We start from the raw sequence: 22544 nt of genomic DNA on the forward strand, positions 1-22544 counted from the left end.
AAGGGCGGGGGGGGGGGGCGTGGGAGAAGTATAAAACACAAGGACACCAAGGATTTCCAGGAAATATGTTGGTATTTCAAAAAAGTGGATTTTGGAGGAAATTAGCAGGGGTAGAAAAGATCAAGGTTTTGGATGGGGGAAGATAAGAGATGGTGGTGAGAGCCAAGAGCCCCATTCTGGGAGAGCCTTCATATAAACAAATATCCACCATTTTATTAACTCGCATAGCTTTGAGGCCTGTTTTGTAGGCCCGTGGTGTCTTCCTCTCTCACACAGTTTTATTTCAAATCAAATTCGATATATCATTTCATTTTTCACAGTCGCTAACATAGTTTTAGACTCGGTTGAAAAAAAACGGGAAGAAAATCCGATGAAAGTTGCCCTTTATAGAACGAAATGAATTCGCAAAGGCCTGTAACTTCAAGTCCATTGAGATTTTTTTTTTTTTAAATCGCGGCATGGTCAGTCATACACCGCCCGAAATAAGAGACGGGAAAATGCCGAGATATATATATTTTGTTTAAATCGCGGCATGGTCAGTCATACACCGCCCGAAATAACAGACGGGAAAATGCCGAAATATATTAAAAATTCGTCCATTTGATGACAATTGTCACGATGAAATATTTAATTTATACGTCGTCACAATAATGTGGAGAGAGGAGCATAGCTTCGTTCACGTGTCGCCACATATGGGAAATTGCCGAGATATATATTTTTTAAATCGCGGCATGGTCAGTCATACACCGCCTGAAATAGCAGACGGGAAAATGCCGAGATATATTAAAAATTCGTCCATTTGATGACAATCGTCATGATGAAATATTTAATTTATACGTCGTCACAATAATGTGGAGAGAGGAGCATAGCTTCGTTCACGTGTCGCCACACACGGGAAATTGCCGAGATATATATCTATCTATAATTCCAGCAATCTCTGTGTGTCTGTCTGTGTGTCTGTGTGTCTGTGTGTCTGTGACCGCTGTTTCTCGACAACCACGGGTCCGATATACTTGAAACTTGCCAGGTATATTGCTGGGGACCCGAGGATGTGCCTTTTCAAGGTTTGTAATTAATCGGACAAGTACCTACCGAGCTATGTCCAAAAAACGCTTCAACCAATCAGAGAGCAGCGAGCTATCACGTGTGCCGAACCGTTAATGCAATGCAAGCGTTAATGCGTTAATGCAAGGCTTTTCCTTTTTTTCCCTCTTCTCTTTCTACTTTTCCTTGCGATTAAATTGCAAACAGCCAAAATACGTTGGCGCTAATTGAATAATTGGCCATTAACACTAAAATAATCGTAACTGCGATATGCCAACTTCCGGACAGTGCAGCCTTCCATGTTGTTGTTGTTTGCAGCAGCTGTTTGCAGCAAGGCAAGGCTTTTCAACTATGTTGCCGTTAAACTATGTTTTAAAACGAATTCAAACTGCGATTAAATTAAAACGATTCATCCTAACTGCGATTTGCGAACTTCCGGACAGTGACGACTTATCTTCCGGCAGCCAATCACAGAACGCTCTGTTGCGTAGGCGTGGCCGATGTGAGACGAGCGGAGCTGAGCGCGTTACGAGCTGACCGCCATTACGGTACGTAATTCGATTTCTTATGCGCATTATTTCTCCCAATTCAGTCAGAGCGAAGGGCGGAAGCGAAGAGCGTTGCTTTTTTTGTTTACGGGCGTACGGGCGGGGTAGAGCGTACGGGTAGCGTTTTTTTTTTTTTTTGGCCACGGAACGGGCACCCACGTACGGGCAATGCCCTAGTTTTTTAAATCGCGGCATGGTCAGTCATACACCGCCTGAAATAACAGACGGGAAAATGCCGAGATATATTAAAAATTCGTCGCCACACACGGGAAATTGCCGAGATATATTTTCACTTTGCACAAAAATAACATCAAGTAATCGAATCAATAGGAATGTCCTGTGCCTATAACATCGACGTTATAGGCACAGCTGCATCTAGGCATTGTGTAACATCGACGTGGCTTTTGTTTTAATTAAAACTTTTTGTACTTGTTTTTATAGGCAGACACATTCACATCAGTAAGGCTGGTTAAAAAATAAATTCCTGCTTATCATCGCCACCCGCCCCATAAAAGTCGTGCGTCCCTAAAAATATATTTATTTATTTTTGCTCGCGAAGTCAGTAAAATCCGTTCCCGCTCAGTGGAACAGGTTCGAATTTTGTATGTGCTCGCGTACTGTCTGAGCCAAGTTACATGTGCTCGAACTTCGCCGATCTGCAGGAGACCAATGAGGCAAACGTCTTCAATAATGTCTACGCCAAAGCCAATCTCACATGCAACGATGCGACAGGGAAGCCATACTACACGGCTGGCTATGAAGATGTGTGCTATTTCTGTGGCTGTGTTGAGGAGCTGAGTACCACAGATGAGTCATATCCTATATGCAGTACCTGCAGTAAGAGTCGTACTGCCGAGAAGAGGCCCACTCGGAAGTTCAAGAAGTAGTTGGTATTCTGAAGGAGAAGCCAAATATCATCGGCAAAAGGGAGAGCCTTACATGATAATTATTGCTGTGGATTTCTCGTCAAAAATTAAACAAGCGCTACACTACATGTAGTAGTAGGTGATGATAGAAACATCAATAAACGGCAACCAACATTCTCTTGGTGTTGAACTCTACTCAACATTTATGAGTGCTATAATAGCAGTAGCTGCTGATAGATCGATACATCTATGAGTGCTATAACAGCAGTAGCTGCTGATAGATAGATACATCTATGAGTGTTATAATAGCAGTAGCTGCTGATAGATCGATACATCTATGAGTGCTATAACAGCAGTAGCTGCTGATATATATACATCTATGAGTGCTATAATAGCAGTAGCTGCTGATAAAAAGATACATCTATGAGTGCTATAATAACAGTAGCTGCTGATATATAGATACATCTATGAGTGCTATAATAGCAGTAGCTGCTGATATATAGATACATCTATGAGTGCTATAATAGCAGTAGCTGCTGATATATAGATACATCTATGAGTGCTATAATAGCAGTAGCTTCTGATAGATAGATACATCTACGAGTGCTGTAATAGCAGTAGCTGCTGATAGATAGATACATCTCCGAGTGCTGTAATCGCAGTAGCTTCTGATAGATAGATACATCTATGAGTGCTGTAATAGCAGTAGCTTTTTGTATACTGAATCGAGGCTCGTGAAAGAGCGAACATTTATTTCACAAACAAATAAACCAGACAAACAAAACATACAAAAAGAGGGAGCGGAAGACAAGATGGGGAGAGGAGGGGAAGCACACAAACACAACACCTGAGAGCAGGGAGAAGCGCGGGAGGGAGAGGGCCTGGGGGGAGGAGGCGTGGGAAGGGGGGGGGGGGAGAGGTGTAAAACACAAGGAGACCAAGGACTTCCAGGACAGAAGTTGGTATTTCAAAAAGGTGTAGGATTTGGGGTGAAATTAGCGGGGGTAGAAAAGATCAAGGTTTTGGATGGGGGAAGATAAGAGATGGTGGTGAACAGCTGTTTTAAAGACCTGGAGGGTGGAGTGGGATTGAAGAAAGTGAGGGAGTTTGTCCAGATACATTCAAAGTACACCGCCCCATGCCAAATAAATAAATATGCTTCAGCGCGGCATTGCCGGGGCGCCTCTGGCGCCCGGCAATACCGCAGTGCAGCTCATTGAGGCTGCATTGGGAGGGAGAGGTGTACACTAATTGATTGATTAATTGTATAATTAAAATCAATAAAAGATTATCACAAAATATTTTCATAATCAATTGGCTAATCGCATAACTAAACCACTAGTGCTTCATCCGAAGATGTATCTTTTAGAAATTTAATTAAAGAAGTCATTTATGAAAAAAAAAAAAAAAAATTGATTACTCAATAAATAATTAATCGATTAATCAATAAATAATTAATAGATGAAATGATTAATCAATAAATCAAAAATATCCTTGATAGCCACATCACTTGGTCACTCATGTCCAAATATTAGCTTCCCAGCTCAAAAGGTGCCTGAGATATTGGCCAAATGAGAAAGAAAATAAATAAATGATTAATAATGAAAATAAATAAATAAAAATCATAAAAAAATTAAATTATTAATCAATTTGGTCAGAGAACACATAAACGACCACTATTTCATCAGAATCTGTAACTTAAAAAAAAAAAAATTTTTTGGCATTAATCGAATAATTAAATAATTAATCGTTTCATTGATTAATTAATAAATCAAAAATAGCCTTTGCAGCCAAATCACCTGGTCATTGGCATGTCCAAATAACAGCTTCCTAACTCAAAAGGTGCCTGAGTTAATGGTCAGAAGAGAAAGGAAATTTGTTTAATTAAATAAGTACTTAATTAATCGCTAATAATTAAATAACTCCTCAATTTATTGATTAATCAAAAAACAAAAAATAGCGTTTTTGAAAAAGGACTTGCTCACTATTGTGCTGAAATTTCAGCTTCCTAGCTCAAAGGATGGCTGAGATATCGCCCGGACAAACAAACAAGAAAACAAGTACAAATACATTCAAAGTACACCACCCCATGCCAAATAATTAAATATGCTGCAGCGCGGCATTGCCGGGGCGCCTCCGGCGCCCGGCAATACCGCAGTGCAGCTCATTGAGGCTGCATTGGGAGGGAGAGGTGTACACTAATTGATTGATTAATTGTATAATTAAAATCAATAAAAGATTATCACAAAATATTTTCATAATCAATTGGCTAATCGCATAACTAAACCACTAGTGCTTCATCCGAAGATGAATCTTTTAGAAATTTAATTAAATAAGTCATTTATAAAAAAATAAATAATTAATTGATTACTCAATAAATAATTAATCGATTAATCAATAAATAATTAATAGATGAAATGATAAATCAATAAATCAAAAATATCCTTGATAGCCACATCACTTGGTCACTCATGTCCAAATATTATCTTCCCAGCTCAAAAGGTGCCTGAGATATTGGCCAAATGAGAAAGAAAATAAATAAATGATTAATAATGAAAATAAATAAATAATAATCATTAAAAAATTAAATTATTAATCAATTTGGTCAGAGAACACATAAATTACCACTATTTCAACAGAATCTGTAACTTTAAAAAAAAAAATTTTTTTGCATTAATCGAATAATTAAATAATTAATCGATTAATTTATTAATTAATAAATCAAAAATAGCCTTTGCAGGCAAATCACCTGGTCATTGGCATGTCTAAATATCAGCTTCCTAACTCAAAAGGTGTCTGAGTTAATGGTCAGAAGAGAAAGGAAATTTGATTAATTAAATAAGTACTTAATTAATCGCTAATAATTAAATAACTCCTCAATTTATTGATTCATCAAAAAACAAAAAATATCGTTTTTGAAAAAGGACTTGCTCACTATTGTTCCAAAATTTCAGCTTCCTAGCTCAAAGGATGGCTGAGATATCGCCCAGACAACCAAGAAAGAAAACAAGAAACCAGAGTGAAAACTGAGTACTCTCTTTCAGCGTGCGTCACTGCCGAGCCCCCTTTGGTGCCCGGCAATGACGATTTGCAATGCCTGGAGATGGCATAGGAAAGGAGCGGTGTACAACAAACAAACAAGAAAGCAAGAAAACAAACAAGAACACATACATTCAAAGTACACCGCCCCATGCCAAATAATAAAATATGCTGCAGCGCGGCATTGCCGGGGCGCCTCCGGCGCCCAGCAATACTGCAGTGCAGCTCATTGAGGCTGCATTGGGAGGGAGAGGTGTACACTAATTGATTGATTAATTGTATAATTAAAATCAATAAAAGATTATCACAAAATATTTTCATAATCAATTGGCTAATCGCATAACTAAACCACCAGTGCTTCATCCGAAGATGTATCTTTTAGAAATCTAATTAAAGAAGTCGTTTATAAAAAATTAAATAATTAATTGATTACTCAATAAATAATTAATCGATTAATCAATAAATAATTAATAGATGAAATGATTAATCAATAAATCAAAAATATCCTTGATAGCCACATCACTTGGTCACTCATGTCCAAATATTAGCTTGCCAGCTCAAAAGGTGCCTGAGATATTGGCCAAATGAGAAAGAAAATAAATAAATGATTAATAATGAAAATAAATAAATAATAATCATAAAAAAATTAAATTATTAATCAATTTGATCAGAGAACACATAAGCTACCACTATTTCATCAGAATCTGTAACTTAAAAAAAAAAATTTTTTTTGTCATTAAACAAATAATTAAATAATTAATCGATTAATTGATTAATTAATAAATCAAAAATATCCTTTGCAGCCAAATCACCTGGTCATTGGCATGTCCAAATATCAGCTTCCTAACTCAAAAGGTGCCTGAGTTAATGGTCAGAAGAGAAATTTAATTAATCAAATTTCCTAAGTACTTAATTAATCGCTAATAATTAAATAACTCCTCAATTTATTGATAAATCAAAAAAAAAATACCGTTTTTGAGAAGACTTGCTCACTATTGTGTCGAAATTTCAGCTTCCTAGCTCAAAGGATGGCTGAGATATCGTCCGGACAAACAAGAAAGAAAACAAGAAAGAAAACAAACAAGTACACATACATTCAAAGTACACCGCCCCATGCCAAATATTTAAATATGCTGCAGCGCGGCATTGCCGGGGCGCCTCGGGCGCCCGGCAATACCGCAGTGCAGCTCATTGAGGCTGCATTGGGAGGGAGAGGTGTACACTAATTGATTGATTAATTGTATAATTAAGATCAAAAAAAGATTATCACAAAATATTTTCATAATCAATTGGCTAATCGCATAACTAAACCACTAGTGCTTCACCGAATATGTATCTTTTAGAAATCTAATTAAATAAGTCATTTATAAAAAATTAAATAATTAATTGATTACTCAATATATAATTAATCGATTAATCAATAAATAATTAATAGATGAAATGATTAATCAATAAATCAAAAATATCCTTGATAGCCACATCACTTGGTCACTCATGTCCAAATATTAGCTTCCCAGCTCAAAAGGTGCCTGAGATGTTGGCCAAATGAGAAAGAAAATAAATAAATGATTAATAATGAAAATAAATAAATAATAATCATTAAAAAATTAAATTATTAATCAATTTGGTCAGAGAACACATAAACTACCACTATTTCATCAGAATCTGTAACTTAAAAAAAATTTTTTTTTTTGTCATTAATCGAATAATTAAATAATTAATCGATTAATTGATTAATTAATAAATCAAAAATATCCTTTGCAGCCAAATCACCTGGTCATTGGCATGTCCAAATATCAGCTTCCTAACTCAAAAGGTGCCTGAGTTAATGGTCAGAAGAGAAAGGAAATTTGATTAATTAAATAAGTACTTAATTAATCGCTAATAATTAAATAACTCCTCAATTTAGTGATTAATCAAAAAAAAAATACCGTTTTTGAGAAAAGACTTGCTCACTATTGTGCCGAAATTTCAGCTTCCTAGCTCAAAGGATGGCTGAGATATCGTCCGGACAAACAAACAAGAAAACAAGAAAGAAAACAAACAAGTACACATACATTCAAAGTACACCGCCCCATGCCAAATAATTAAATATGCTGCAGCGCGGCATTGCCGGGGCGCCTCCGGCGCCCGGCAATACCGCAGTGCAGCTCATTGAGGCTGCATTGGGAGGGAGAGGTGTACACTAATTGATTGATTAATTGTATAATTAAAATCAATAAAAGATTATCACAAAATATTTTCATAATCAATTGGCTAATCGCATAACTAAACCAGTAGTGCTTCATCCGAAGATGTATCTTTTAGAAATTTAATTAAATAAGTCATTTATAAAAAATTAAATAATTAATTGATTACTCAATAAATAATTAATCGATTAATCAATAAATACTTAATAGATGAAATGATTAATCAATAAATCAAAAATATCCTTGATAGCCACATCACTTGGTCACTCATGTCCAAATATTAGCTTCCCAGCTCAAAAGGTGCCTGAGATATTGGCCAAATGAGAAAGAAAATAAATAAATGATTAATAATGAAAATAAATAAATAATAATCATAAAAAAATTAAATTATTAATCAATTTGGTCAGAGAACACATAAACTACCACTATTTCATCAGAATCTGTAACTTAAAAAAAAAAAAATTTTTTGTCATTAATCGAATAATTAAATAATTAATCGATTAATTGATTAATTAATAAATCAAAAATATCCTTTGCAGCCAAATCACCTGGTCATTGGCATGTCCAAATATCAGCTTCCTAACTCAAAAGGTGCCTGAGTTAATAATGGTCAGAAGATAAATGAAATTTAATTAATTAAATAAGTACTTAATTAAACGCTAATAATTAAATAACTCCTCAATTAATTGATTATTCAAAAAACAAAAAATACCGTATTTGACAAAGGACTTGCTCACTACTGTGCCGAAATTTCAGCTTCCTAGCTCAAAGGATGGCTGAGATATCGTCCGGACAACCAAGAAAGAAAGAAAACAAGAAAACAACCAGAGTGAAAACTGAGTACTCTCTTTCAGCGTGCGTCACTGCCGAGCCCCCTTCGGTGCCCAGCAATGACGATTTGCAATGCCTGGAGATGGCATAGGAAAGGTGCGGTGTACAACAAGTACACATACATTCAAAGTACACCGCCCCATGCCAAATAAGACGGGGCGCCCGGCAATACCGCAGTGCAGCTCATTGAGGCTGCATTGGGAGGGAGAGGTGTACACTAATTGATTGATTAATTGTATAATTAAAATCAATAAAAGATTATCACAAAATATTTTCATAATCAATTGGCTAATCGCATAACTAAACCACTAGTGCTTCATCCGAAGATGTATCTTTTAGAAATCTAATTAAATACGTCATTTATAAAAAATTAAATAATTAATTGATTACTCAATAAATAATTAATCGATTAATCAATAAATAATTAATAGATGAAATGATTAATCAATAAATCAAAAATATCCTTGATAGCCACATCACTTGGTCACTCATGTCCAAATATTAGCTTCCCAGCTCAAAAGGTGCCAGATATTGGCCAAATGAGAAAGAAAATAAATAAATGATTAATAATGAAAATAAATAAATAATAATCATAACAAAATTAAATTATTAATCAATTTGGTCAGAGAACACATAAACGACCACTATTTCATCAGAATCTGTAACTTAAAAAAAAAAAAATTTTTTGGCATTAATCGAATAATTAAATAATTAATCGTTTCATTGATTAATTAATAAATCAAAAATAGCCTTTGCAGCCAAATCACCTGGTCATTGGCATGTCCAAATAACAGCTTCCTAACTCAAAAGGTGCCTGAGTTAATGGTCAGAAGAGAAAGGAAATTTGTTTAATTAAATAAGTACTTAATTAATCGCTAATAATTAAATAACTCCTCAATTTATTGATTAATCAAAAAACAAAAAATAGCGTTTTTGAAAAAGGACTTGCTCACTATTGTGCTGAAATTTCAGCTTCCTAGCTCAAAGGATGGCTGAGATATCGCCCGGACAAACAAACAAGAAAACAAGTACAAATACATTCAAAGTACACCACCCCATGCCAAATAATTAAATATGCTGCAGCGCGGCATTGCCGGGGCGCCTCAGGCGCCCGGCAATACCGCAGTGCAGCTCATTGAGGCTGCATTGGGAGGGAGAGGTGTACACTAATTGATTGATTAATTGTATAATTAAAATCAATAAAAGATTATCACAAAATATTTTCATAATCAATTGGCTAATCGCATAACTAAACCACTAGTGCTTCATCCGAAGATGAATCTTTTAGAAATTTAATTAAATAAGTCATTTATAAAAAAATAAATAATTAATTGATTACTCAATAAATAATTAATCGATTAATCAATAAATAATTAATAGATGAAATGATAAATCAATAAATCAAAAATATCCTTGATAGCCACATCACTTGGTCACTCATGTCCAAATATTATCTTCCCAGCTCAAAAGGTGCCTGAGATATTGGCCAAATGAGAAAGAAAATAAATAAATGATTAATAATGAAAATAAATAAATAATAATCATTAAAAAATTAAATTATTAATCAATTTGGTCAGAGAACACATAAATTACCACTATTTCAACAGAATCTGTAACTTTAAAAAAAAAAAATTTTTTGCATTAATCGAATAATTAAATAATTAATCGATTAATTTATTAATTAATAAATCAAAAATAGCCTTTGCAGGCAAATCACCTGGTCATTGGCATGTCTAAATATCAGCTTCCTAACTCAAAAGGTGTCTGAGTTAATGGTCAGAAGAGAAAGGAAATTTGATTAATTAAATAAGTACTTAATTAATCGCTAATAATTAAATAACTCCTCAATTTATTGATTCATCAAAAAACAAAAAATATCGTTTTTGAAAAAGGACTTGCTCACTATTGTTCCAAAATTTCAGCTTCCTAGCTCAAAGGATGGCTGAGATATCGCCCAGACAACCAAGAAAGAAAACAAGAAAACAAGAAACCAGAGTGAAAACTGAGTACTCTCTTTCAGCGTGCGTCACTGCCGAGCCCCCTTTGGTGCCCGGCAATGACGATTTGCAATGCCTGGAGATGGCATAGGAAAGGAGCGGTGTACAACAAACAAACAAGAAAGCAAGAAAACAAACAAGAACACATACATTCAAAGTACACCGCCCCATGCCAAATAATAAAATATGCTGCAGCGCGGCATTGCCGGGGCGCCTCCGGCGCCCAGCAATACTGCAGTGCAGCTCATTGAGGCTGCATTGGGAGGGAGAGGTGTACACTAATTGATTGATTAATTGTATAATTAAAATCAATAAAAGATTATCACAAAATATTTTCATAATCAATTGGCTAATCGCATAACTAAACCACCAGTGCTTCATCCGAAGATGTATCTTTTAGAAATCTAATTAAAGAAGTCGTTTATAAAAAATTAAATAATTAATTGATTACTCAATAAATAATTAATCGATTAATCAATAAATAATTAATAGATGAAATGATTAATCAATAAATCAAAAATATCCTTGATAGCCACATCACTTGGTCACTCATGTCCAAATATTAGCTTGCCAGCTCAAAAGGTGCCTGAGATATTGGCCAAATGAGAAAGAAAATAAATAAATGATTAATAATGAAAATAAATAAATAATAATCATAAAAAAATTAAATTATTAATCAATTTGATCAGAGAACACATAAGCTACCACTATTTCATCAGAATCTGTAACTTAAAAAAAAAAAATTTTTTTGTCATTAAACAAATAATTAAATAATTAATCGATTAATTGATTAATTAATAAATCAAAAATATCCTTTGCAGCCAAATCACCTGGTCATTGGCATGTCCAAATATCAGCTTCCTAACTCAAAAGGTGCCTGAGTTAATGGTCAGAAGAGAAATTTAATTAATCAAATTTCCTAAGTACTTAATTAATCGCTAATAATTAAATAACTCCTCAATTTATTGATAAATCAAAAAAAAAATACCGTTTTTGAGAAGACTTGCTCACTATTGTGTCGAAATTTCAGCTTCCTAGCTCAAAGGATGGCTGAGATATCGTCCGGACAAACAAGAAAGAAAACAAGAAAGAAAACAAACAAGTACACATACATTCAAAGTACACCGCCCCATGCCAAATATTTAAATATGCTGCAGCGCGGCATTGCCGGGGCGCCTCGGGCGCCCGGCAATACCGCAGTGCAGCTCATTGAGGCTGCATTGGGAGGGAGAGGTGTACACTAATTGATTGATTAATTGTATAATTAAGATCAAAAAAAGATTATCACAAAATATTTTCATAATCAATTGGCTAATCGCATAACTAAACCACTAGTGCTTCACCGAATATGTATCTTTTAGAAATCTAATTAAATAAGTCATTTATAAAAAATTAAATAATTAATTGATTACTCAATATATAATTAATCGATTAATCAATAAATAATTAATAGATGAAATGATTAATCAATAAATCAAAAATATCCTTGATAGCCACATCACTTGGTCACTCATGTCCAAATATTAGCTTCCCAGCTCAAAAGGTGCCTGAGATGTTGGCCAAATGAGAAAGAAAATAAATAAATGATTAATAATGAAAATAAATAAATAATAATCATTAAAAAATTAAATTATTAATCAATTTGGTCAGAGAACACATAAACTACCACTATTTCATCAGAATCTGTAACTTAAAAAAAAATTTTTTTTTTGTCATTAATCGAATAATTAAATAATTAATCGATTAATTGATTAATTAATAAATCAAAAATATCCTTTGCAGCCAAATCACCTGGTCATTGGCATGTCCAAATATCAGCTTCCTAACTCAAAAGGTGCCTGAGTTAATGGTCAGAAGAGAAAGGAAATTTGATTAATTAAATAAGTACTTAATTAATCGCTAATAATTAAATAACTCCTCAATTTAGTGATTAATCAAAAAAAAAATACCGTTTTTGAGAAAAGACTTGCTCACTATTGTGCCGAAATTTCAGCTTCCTAGCTCAAAGGATGGCTGAGATATCGTCCGGACAAACAAACAAGAAAACAAGAAAGAAAACAAACAAGTACACATACATTCAAAGTACACCGCCCCATGCCAAATATTTAAATATGCTGCAGCGTGGCATTGACGGGGCGCCCGGCAATACCGCAGTGCAGCTCATTGAGGCTGCATTGGGAGGGAGAGGTGTACACTAATTGATTGATTAATTGTATAATTAAAATCAATAAAAGATTATCACAAAATATTTTCATAATCAATTGGCTAATCGCATAACTAAACCACTAGTGCTTCATCCGAAGATGTATCTTTTAGAAATCTAATTAAATACGTCATTTATAAAAAATTAAATAATTAATTGATTACTCAATAAATAATTAATCGATTAATCAATAAATAATTAATAGATGAAATGATTAATCAATAAATCAAAAATATCCTTGATAGCCACATCACTTGGTCACTCATGTCCAAATATTAGCTTCCCAGCTCAAAAGGTGCCAGATATTGGCCAAATGAGAAAGAAAATAAATAAATGATTAATAATGAAAATAAATAAATAATAATCATAACAAAATTAAATTATTAATCAATTTGGTCAGAGAACACATAAACTACCACTATTTCATCAGAATCTGTAACTTAAAAAAAAAAATTTTTTTTGTCATTAATCGAATAATTAAATAATTAATCGATTAATTGATTAATTAATAAATCAAAAATATCCTTTGCAGCCAAATCACCTGGTCATTGGCATGTCCAAATATCAGCTTCCTAACTCAAAAGGTGCCTGAGTTAATGGTCAGAAGAGAAAGGAAATTTGATTAATTAAATTAGTACTTAATTAATCGCTAATAATTAAATAACTCCTCAATTTATCGATTAATCAAAAAAAAAACATACCGTTTTTGAGAAAGGACTTGCTCACTCTTGTGCCGAAATTTCAGCTTCCGAGCTCAAAGGATGGCTGAGATATCGCCCGGACAACCACGAAAGAAAGAAAACAAACAAGAAAGCAAGAAACCAGAGTGAAAACTGAGTACTCTCTTTCAGTGTGCGTCACTGCCGAGCCCCCTTTGGTGCCCGGCAATGACGATTTGCAATGCCTGGAGATGGCATAGGAAAGGAGCGGTGTACAACAAGTACACATACATGCAAAGTACACCGCCCCATGCCAAATAATTAAATATGCTGCAGCGCGGCATTGCCGGGGCGCCTCCGGTGCCCGGCAATACCGCAGTGCAGCTCATTGAGGCTCCATTGGGAGGGAGAGGTGTACACTAATTGATTGATTAATTGTATAATTAAAATCAATAAAAGATTATCACAAAATATTTTCATAATCAATTGGCCAATCGCATAACGAAACCACTAGTGCTTCATCCGAAGATGTATCTTTTAGAAATTTAATTAAATAAGTCATTTATAAAAAATTAAATAATTAATTGATTACTCAATAAATAATTAATCGATTAATCAATAAATAATTAATACATGAAATGATTAATCAATAAATCAAAAATATCCTTGATAGCCACATCACTTGGTCACTCATGTCCAAATATTAGCTTCCCAGCTCAAAAGGTGCCTGAGATATTGGCCAAATGAGAAAGAAAATAAATAAATGATTAATAATGAAAATAAATAAATAATAATCATAAAAAAATTAAATTATTAACAATTTGGTCAGAGAACACATAAACTACCACTATTTCATCAGAATGTGTAACTTTAAAAAAAAAAATTTTTTTGTCATTAATCGAATAATTAAATAATTTATCGATTAATTGATTAATTAATAAATCAAAAATATCCTTTGCAGCCAAATCACCTGGTCATTGGCATGTCCAAATATCAGCTTCCTAACTCAAAAGGTGCCTGAGTTAATGGTCAGAAGAGAAAGGAAATTTGATTAATTAAATAAGTACTTAATTAATCGCTAATAATTAAATAACTCCTCAATTTATTGAGTAATCAAAAAAAAAAATACTGTTTTTGAGAAAGGACTTGCTCACTCATGTGCCGAAATTTCAGCTTCCTAGCTCAAAGGATGGCTGAGATATCGTCCGAACAAACAAACAAGAAAGAAAACAAACAAACAAGAAAACAAACAAGAAAACAAACAAGAAACCAGAGTGAAAACTCAGTACTCTCTTTCAGCGTGCGTCACTGCCGAGCCCCCTTTGGTGCCCGGCAATGACGATTTGCAGTGCCTGGAGATGGCATAGGAAAGGAGCGGTGGACAACAAGAAAGAAAGAAACCAGAGTGAAAACTCAGTACTCTCTTTCAGCGTGCGTCACTGCCGAGCCCCCTTCGGTGCCCAGCAATGACGATTTGCAATGCCTGGAGATGGCATCGGAAAGGAGCTGTGTACAACAACCAGAGTGAAAACTGAGTACTCTCTTTCAGTGTGCGTCACTGCCGAGCCCCCTTCGGTGCCCAGCAATGACGATTTGCAATGCCTGGAGATGGCATAGGAAAGGAGCGGTGTACAACAACCAGAGTGAAAACGGAGTACTCTCTTTCAGCGTGCGTCACTGCCGAGCCCCCTTCGGTGCCCAGCAATGACGATTTGCAATGCCTGGAGATGGCATAGGAAAGGAGCGGTGTACAACAACCAGAGTGAAAACTGAGTACTCTCTTTCAGCGCGCGTCACTGCCGAGCCCCCTTCGGTGCCCAGCAATGACGATTTGCAATGCCTGGAGATGGCATAGGAAAGGAGCGGTGTACAATAGGATATGGTCTAGTTGCCCTCCATTTATGTATTGTACTCAGTTTTCACTCTGGTTGTTGTACACCGCTCCTTTCCTCTACCATCTCCAGGCATTGCAAATCGTCATTGCCGGGCACCAAAGGGGGCTCAGCAGTGACGCACGCTGAAAGAGAGTACTCAGTTTTCACTCTGGTTTCTTGTTTTCTTGTTTTCTTTCTTTCTTTCTTGCTTTCTTGCTTTCTTGTTTGTTTGTCCGGACGATATCTCAGCCATCCTTTAAGCTAGGAAGCTGAAATTTCGGCACAATAGTGAGCAGGTCCTTTGTCAAAAACTGTATTTTTTTTTTGATTAATCAATAAATTGAGGAGTTATTTAATTATTAGCAATTAATTAAGTACTTATTTAATTAATCAAATTTCCTTTCACTTCTGACCATTAACTCAGGCACCTTTTGAGTTAGGAAGCTGATATTTGGACATGCCAATGACCAGGTGATTTGGCTGCAAAGGATATTTTTGATTTATTAATTAATCAATTAATCGAGTAATTATTTAATTATTCGATTAATGACCCAAAAATTTTTTTTTTTAAAGTTACAGATTCTGATGAAATAGTGGTAGTTTATGTGTTCTCTGACCAAATTGATTCATAATTTAATTTTTTTATGATTATTATTTATTTCTTTTCATTCTCATTTGGCCAATATCTCAGGCACCTTTTGAGCTGGGAAGCTAATATTTGGACATGAGTGACCAAGTGATGTGGCTATCAAGGATATTTTTGATTTATTGATTAATCATTTCATCTATTAATTATTTATTGATTAATCGATTAATTATTTTTTGAGTAATCAATTAATTATTTAATTTTTTATAAATGACTTATTTAATTAAATTTCTAAAAGATACATCTTCGGATGAAGCACTAGTGGTTTAGCTATGCGATTAGCCAATTGATTATGAAAATATTTTGTGATAATCTTTTATTGATTTTAATTATACAATTAATCAATCAATTAGTGTACACCTCTCCCTCCCAATGCAGCCTCAATGAGCTGCACTGCGGTACTGCCGGGCGCCGCAGGCGCCCCGGCAATGCCGCGCTGCAGCATATTTAATTATTTGGCATGGGGCGGTGTACTTTGAATGTATGTGTACTTGTTATGTAACTGCTTTCAAAGCTTGTTGGTACAACCACATTCACTTTCTTACTCCTCTTCAAACATTTAGTTTGTCTTTCCTTCCTGTAACTCCTTCACTGGTAGAAAATCGCACTGATATAGCTTTGTGGTCACTATAAAAATTAGTGAAGCAACTAGAAACAAATGTAAAGGGAAATTTCGAATCCAACTAGACTATGGTCTAGTTGTCCTCCATTTATATGTGTCATGGCTTTCAAAGCTTGAACACACCCAGTACTTTCACAAATGTACTACAAATGATCTTCCTTATGTGTGAGACCTGAGAGAGTATCCATATTGAAGTCACCCATTATAATCTTTGCATTTGAATTGCATTCAGGTGCTCCAATGAAGTTAGTAAGATCTGCGAGATCACTTCTTTCATATTTTGGGTGAAGGTAGAGGAACATAATTAAGGGTACATTTATCTTACATATGATTATTTGACCTTTTCCTGAAGCTAGTTTAAAGCCTGAGCATGAAAGCCAAACTAAATCTGTATTCTTTTTCTTGTAAATGACTAAACCCATTGATTTTGACGAAACATCGATTCTTTCAACTATTTCGAAATGTTCAAGTGCAATCATTGAATTGTCTACATCAGGTCCTAGTTTTATTGTCTACATCTACAGTCTACAATCTACAATCATTGTCTGCAGTCTGCAGTCTACAGTCTACAGTCTACAAGCTACAATCTACAGTCTACAATCATTGAATTGTCTACATCAGGTCATCAGGACCATTTGGTCTCAGCTATGTACAATAAATCAGAAAACCCTAAATTATTATGTTTTCTTAAACATTCAAGATGATCAGCATCTTGCAAACCGTTAATATTGATATATGAAACCTTGTAATCAGTTAACACCATATCATACTTTGAGCACTCGAATGCCTTCTCATCCAAAAATTTGGGTGAACATTCATGAACAGCAGATGCTTCCAGTCGAGCTAATTCTTGTTTTACAGATGGATGACAATAAATATAACCTCTTTGAAAATTCTTCAGAAACCCACCTTCTAAAGTTCTTGACCGACTGACAGCAACAAAGAAACAACCGTGTTGTCTTGTAAAACTTTGACATTTTGTTGTGTGGTCGACCATAACTCTGTCTCTTGTGATTCCTTGTGCTGAATTGCAGGTAATGGCATATGCAAGTACCAATGGATATTGAGTCCGCCGAAAACTTACTCTCTCTGTTGATTTTTTCCATGTTACAATCTCCTTCAACGGCTTTATCGTTGGAGGATCAATGGATATTCAGGAGATAGGCACAGGATCAATTCGGGGCTTCTCGGAATGGAAAGGGACCAACCAGAGGGGGTCAAGGGGTCATAAAATCACTTCCAATGACTTTGGATGTGTGCTAAATGGACTCAGTATCATCTAAAAACCCTAAAATGACACTGAGATTGTGAAAATCGGTTCATTATTAGCGGAAATAAGGTTGGGGTCTGTTTGTGTGCCCCAAATTTGGAAAGTGACCCCCCAGAGGGGGTACAGGGGTCGGAAAATTTGTACGCCATCATTTTTCCATAACTTGACCCAAAATCAATCAGATAAAGCAAAAAAATTAATTTTAGCACAAAAATCCTACGGAATTACACTGCATACCGCACTGCATACCGCTGGAGGATATTTAATTATATGGTATGGGGGCGGTGTACTTTGAATGTATCTGTACTTGTTAGAATTTGTTTTCTCAAATTAAACAGAAAAGCAAATAGACAACACCAAGAAGTCAAGTCAACACTGTTCCAGAAATTTGCATGTTGCAGTTTAAACCCTATAGTTTTTTTTTGTTCTTTTTAATTTCTTTCTTGTTACAAAAACACCAGTGATTCTCCCACCGTCACCAAAATAAAACATTTCACTCATAAAGCAATTAATCCCATTAATTTACAAACGAAAAGTAGCGAGAAAAAAAACTAACTTTAAACTGATATTCCCTCCCCTCCTTTGCACAGAAAGGAAAAAGAAAACCTTTCACCATTCAGTGCTAAGTCAGTGACGCAGGAGTCATGGAGCGCCGCAGGTAAGTTGCTTTACTAAAATGGCGGCCGTTCCGGCCCGGTGCGTACTTCACTCTTTTTTATGGGTTTACGGCCGGGTGGTTCATCTTGCTCTGCTCGAGTATCTTTGATCTTTCCAGCTCAGACGTCATCATGAAGTTATTTTTCCAGAAATGAACAACGCTGGAAGCTATGTGTGGTGGCCAAACCTTGATGGTGACATCGAACATCATGTTGTGGCGGACACAAAAGCCCACTGGCGTGGTGACATCATTCCACGCACCGAGTGGGCGGTGGCCACGCCCAAGGGGTAGGCGTGGCCTCATGATATACCCCGGGCGACCAGCCCGGAGGCATTTTAGTGTTACAGTGTAGTCTTACAATAAAGACGTTTATATGTTACCGCTTGTCCGCTTCCTCCTTGCTCACAAGCAGCGCGCGTAACGCCGCGCTTTACTGGTGACCCTCGACGTTGGATCTGCCGGAGCGATCCTTCCACACGCGACGCCATCGCCATGGCCGCCTTCGTCAAACTTCCGGAATTTTGGGAGGCTCAGGCCGAAGTCTGGTTCGTCCAGGCCGAAGCCCAATTTCAGCTTCGGCACCTCACCGGCGATGACACGCGCTACTGCCACGTCGTCGCCTCCCTCGGGCCCGGCACGGCCGCTCGAGTTGTGTCCGTCCTTCGCCACCCACCGGACGGCCACAAGTACGAGGCACTCAAGCGGCTACTCCTAGCCACGTTCAGCCTCACGGACGACGCACGGGCCGACCGCCTCCTGGATCTCCCCGAGCTCGGTGAGACGCGCCCGTCGGTCCGAATGGACCATATGCTGTCACTGTTGGGCGACGAAGCCCCCGGTTCGCTATTCCGGGTGCTTTTCCGTCGCCAACTTCCAGCGCAGGTTCGCCTCGCGTTGGCCGGGACCGGGCTAACGGAACCCCGAGCATTGGCGGCCGAGGCGGACAAGTACTTCGCCGCTTCGGACACGCGGGCGAGCGTTGGCGTGGCCGTCACGGCCTTCGACGCTGATGTTCCACAGCATCATCTTCTACAGCACGCTGATGTTCCACAGCATCATCTTCTACAGCACGCTGATGTTCCACAGCATCATCTTCTACAGCACGCTGATGTTCCACAGCATCATCTTCTACAGCACGCTGTGGTTCAGCAGCATGCTGATACGCACCTCGTGAACGCCGCCACGCCCCGCCCACCGCCGCGGCGAAAACCGCCACCGCGGGGAAACCCGTCGACTCCACCGGCCTGGCGGAGCCAGCCGCACTCCTCCAGCTCCACCACCTGGTGCTGGTTCCACGCCAAGTTCGGCCACGAAGCTCGGCGGTGTCATCCGCCGTGCTCCTTCAACGGGTCGGGAAACGCCCGGGCCGGCGCTCAATTGTGGCGATGAGCGCCGGCCGTTCGAGCAGCCTGCTGTTCATAACGGACACCTTCTCCGGGCGCCGTTACCTGTGCGACACGGGAGCACAGGTGAGTGTCATTCCCGCCGGCACGTCAGACAAGCACGCCGCGGGTGGGGGCCCCGCGCTGCTTGCCGCGAACGGGACGCCCATCCGTACGTACGGAAAACGCTGCCTCTCTCTGCGGTTTGGAGGGCAGGTTTTCCGATGGACGTTCGTCACCGCCGACGTGCCCATGGCACTGCTTGGCGCGGACTTCCTGTGCGCTAATGGGCTCCTGGTCGACGTCAAGCGCAGACGGCTTGTCCAGGCCGAGACGTTCAGCTCGCTCGCATGTGCGTTGCCCAGCTCAACGAGCGGCTTGCCAAGCGGCTTGCCGAACGATTCGGTTCCGGCCACGTTGGTCTGTACGCTTCCGGCAGCGGACGCATTCACCCGCCTCCTCGCCGGCTTCCCGGCCCTCACGCGGCCCACCTTCTCGGCGGGGGCCGTCAAGCACGGGGTGGCCCATCACATCCCCACCGTCGGGCCACCGGTCTACGCCCGGGCACGCCGCCTCGAGCAGACGAAGCTGGCGGTGGCAAAAGCGGTGTTCGCTACCCTGGAGCGACTGAGCATCGTGCGGCGCTCAGAGAGCGCTTGGGCGTCGCCGCTGCACATCGTGCCGAAGCCCGGCGGGGGATGGCGACCGTGCGGGGACTATCGCCGTCTCAATGACGCCACGACTCCCGACCGCTACCCCGTCCCCCACATTCAGGACTTTTCCGCCCGTTTGGCGGGCAGGTCCTTCTTCTCGAAGGTGGACCTCATACGCGGCTACCATCAGGTCCCCGTCAGGCCGGAGGACGTCCCGAAGACGGCGGTCATCACGCCATTCGGACTCTTCGAGTTCCTGCGCATGCCCTTCGGTCTGAAGAATGCGGCTCAGGCGTTCCAGCGACTGATGGACAGCGTCCTGCGCGACTTGGATTTTGTCTACGTCTACCTGGACGATATCCTCGTCACCAGCGCGTCCCGCGAAGAGCACCTACGCCACCTCCGCACGCTCTTCGAATGCCTGGGCCAGCATGGCCTGATTGTGAACCCCGCAAAGTGCCGGTTCGGCGCCGCCACAATCGATTTTCTGGGGCACTGTGTCACCAGGCACGGCGCCGTCCCCCTGCCGGCCAAGGTGGAGGCGGTGAAGGGGTTTCCGCGCCCCCGCACGATCAGAGGGCTGCAGGAGTTCCTGGGCATGGTGAACTTTTACCATCGGTTCCTGCCCCGTATCGCCCAGCTCCTGCGCCCCCTGCACGAAGCTCTCCGAGGTAAGCCGGGCAAAGGCGACGTTACCTGGACCGAGCAGATGGACACGGCGTTCACGGGCGCGAAGCTCGCCTTGGCTAACGCCACCATGCTCGCGCACCCGGCGCCCGATGCACCGATCGCCCTCACCACCGATGCCTCGGACTACGCGGTGGGCGCGGTGCACGAGCAATGGGTGCGTGGAGCTTGGCAACCGCTGGCGTTCTTTAGCCGGCAGCTTCGCCCGCCCGAACGCCGTTACAGTACCTTCGACCGCGAGTTGCTCGGACTTCACTTGGCGGTCAGGCACTTCCGCCATCTGCTCGAGGGCCGGGCGTTCACTGCCTTCGTCGACCACAAGCCGCTGATCTTCGCGATGGGCAAGGTCACCGAGCCGTGGTCGGCCCGGCAGCAGCGTCACCTCTCGGCCGTGTCCGAGTACACGACGGACATCCAGCACGTCGCGGGGAAGGACAACCCGGTGGCGGATTGCCTTTCCCGGGCCGTTGCCCACGCAGTCCACCTCGGCATCGACTATGCCCGGATGGCAGCGGACCAGGCCGCTGACCCTGACGTCCAGGCCTTGCGGACCGCCGTCACGGGCCTCCGCGTCACCGAGGTGCCGTTCGACGGCGCGGGCGCGGCTCTCTTGTGCGACGTCTCCCTCGGGCGTCCTCGCCCCATCGTGCCCGCGGGCTGGCAGCGCCAGGTGTTTGACGCCATCCACGGCCTGTCCCACCCGGGCGCGAGGGCCTCCCAAAGGCTGATCGCCGACAAGTTCGTCTGGCATGGCCTCCGGAAGGCCGTCCGCGGCTGGGCCAGGACGTGCCTCGCGTGCCAGCGCGCCAAGGTGCACCGGCACACCCAGGCCCCGTTGGCCCCGTTCACGGTGCCGGAACGCCGGTTTGACCACGTCCACGTGGACCTGGTGGGACCTCTGCCCCCCTCGCGGGGTTTCACCTACGTCCTCACCATGGTGGACCGCACCACCCGGTGGCCGGAGGCCGTGCCCTTGGCGTCGACAACGGCGGCCGATGTCGCGCAGGCTTTCATCGCCACCTGGGTCGCCCGGTTCGGCGCCCCCTCAGACATCTCATCCGACCGCGGCCCCCAGTTCACCTCGGAGCTCTGGGGGGCGGTTGCGCAGGGGCTCGGGGTCCGGCTGCACCGAACCACGGCCTACCACCCCCAGGCTAACGGCCTGTGTGAGCGATTTCACCGCTCATTGAAGGCCGCGCTCCGGGCCACCCTCCGCGACGGCGGCTGGGTCGACAGGCTCCCCTGGGTCCTGCTGGGCCTCCGGACGGCGCCCAAGGAGGACCTGCGCGCATCCGCGGCGGAGTTGGTCTTCGGGCAACCGCTGCGGGTGCCGGGCGAGTTCCTCCCCGACTCCACGGCACCATGGTCCGCGGCAC

General features: G+C 40.5%; 1 long non-coding RNA gene and 1 other non-coding gene across 2 annotated transcripts in view; one reads left to right on the top strand and one right to left on the bottom strand.

Moving 5' to 3' along the window:
* LOC144889560 (uncharacterized) overlaps positions 1 to 22544 on the bottom strand; it is a 452052-nt gene that overhangs the window by 336587 nt on the left and 92921 nt on the right. The gene's annotated exons all lie outside the window — the stretch shown is intronic.
* Positions 1 to 22544, top strand: part of LOC137419464 (uncharacterized) — a 264183-nt gene that overhangs the window by 60081 nt on the left and 181558 nt on the right. The gene's annotated exons all lie outside the window — the stretch shown is intronic.

Source organism: Myxine glutinosa, chromosome 1 (assembly GCF_964187855.1).
Source record: "Myxine glutinosa chromosome 1, kmMyxGlut1.1, whole genome shotgun sequence".
NCBI classification, from domain to species: Eukaryota; Metazoa; Chordata; class Myxini; order Myxiniformes; family Myxinidae; genus Myxine; species Myxine glutinosa.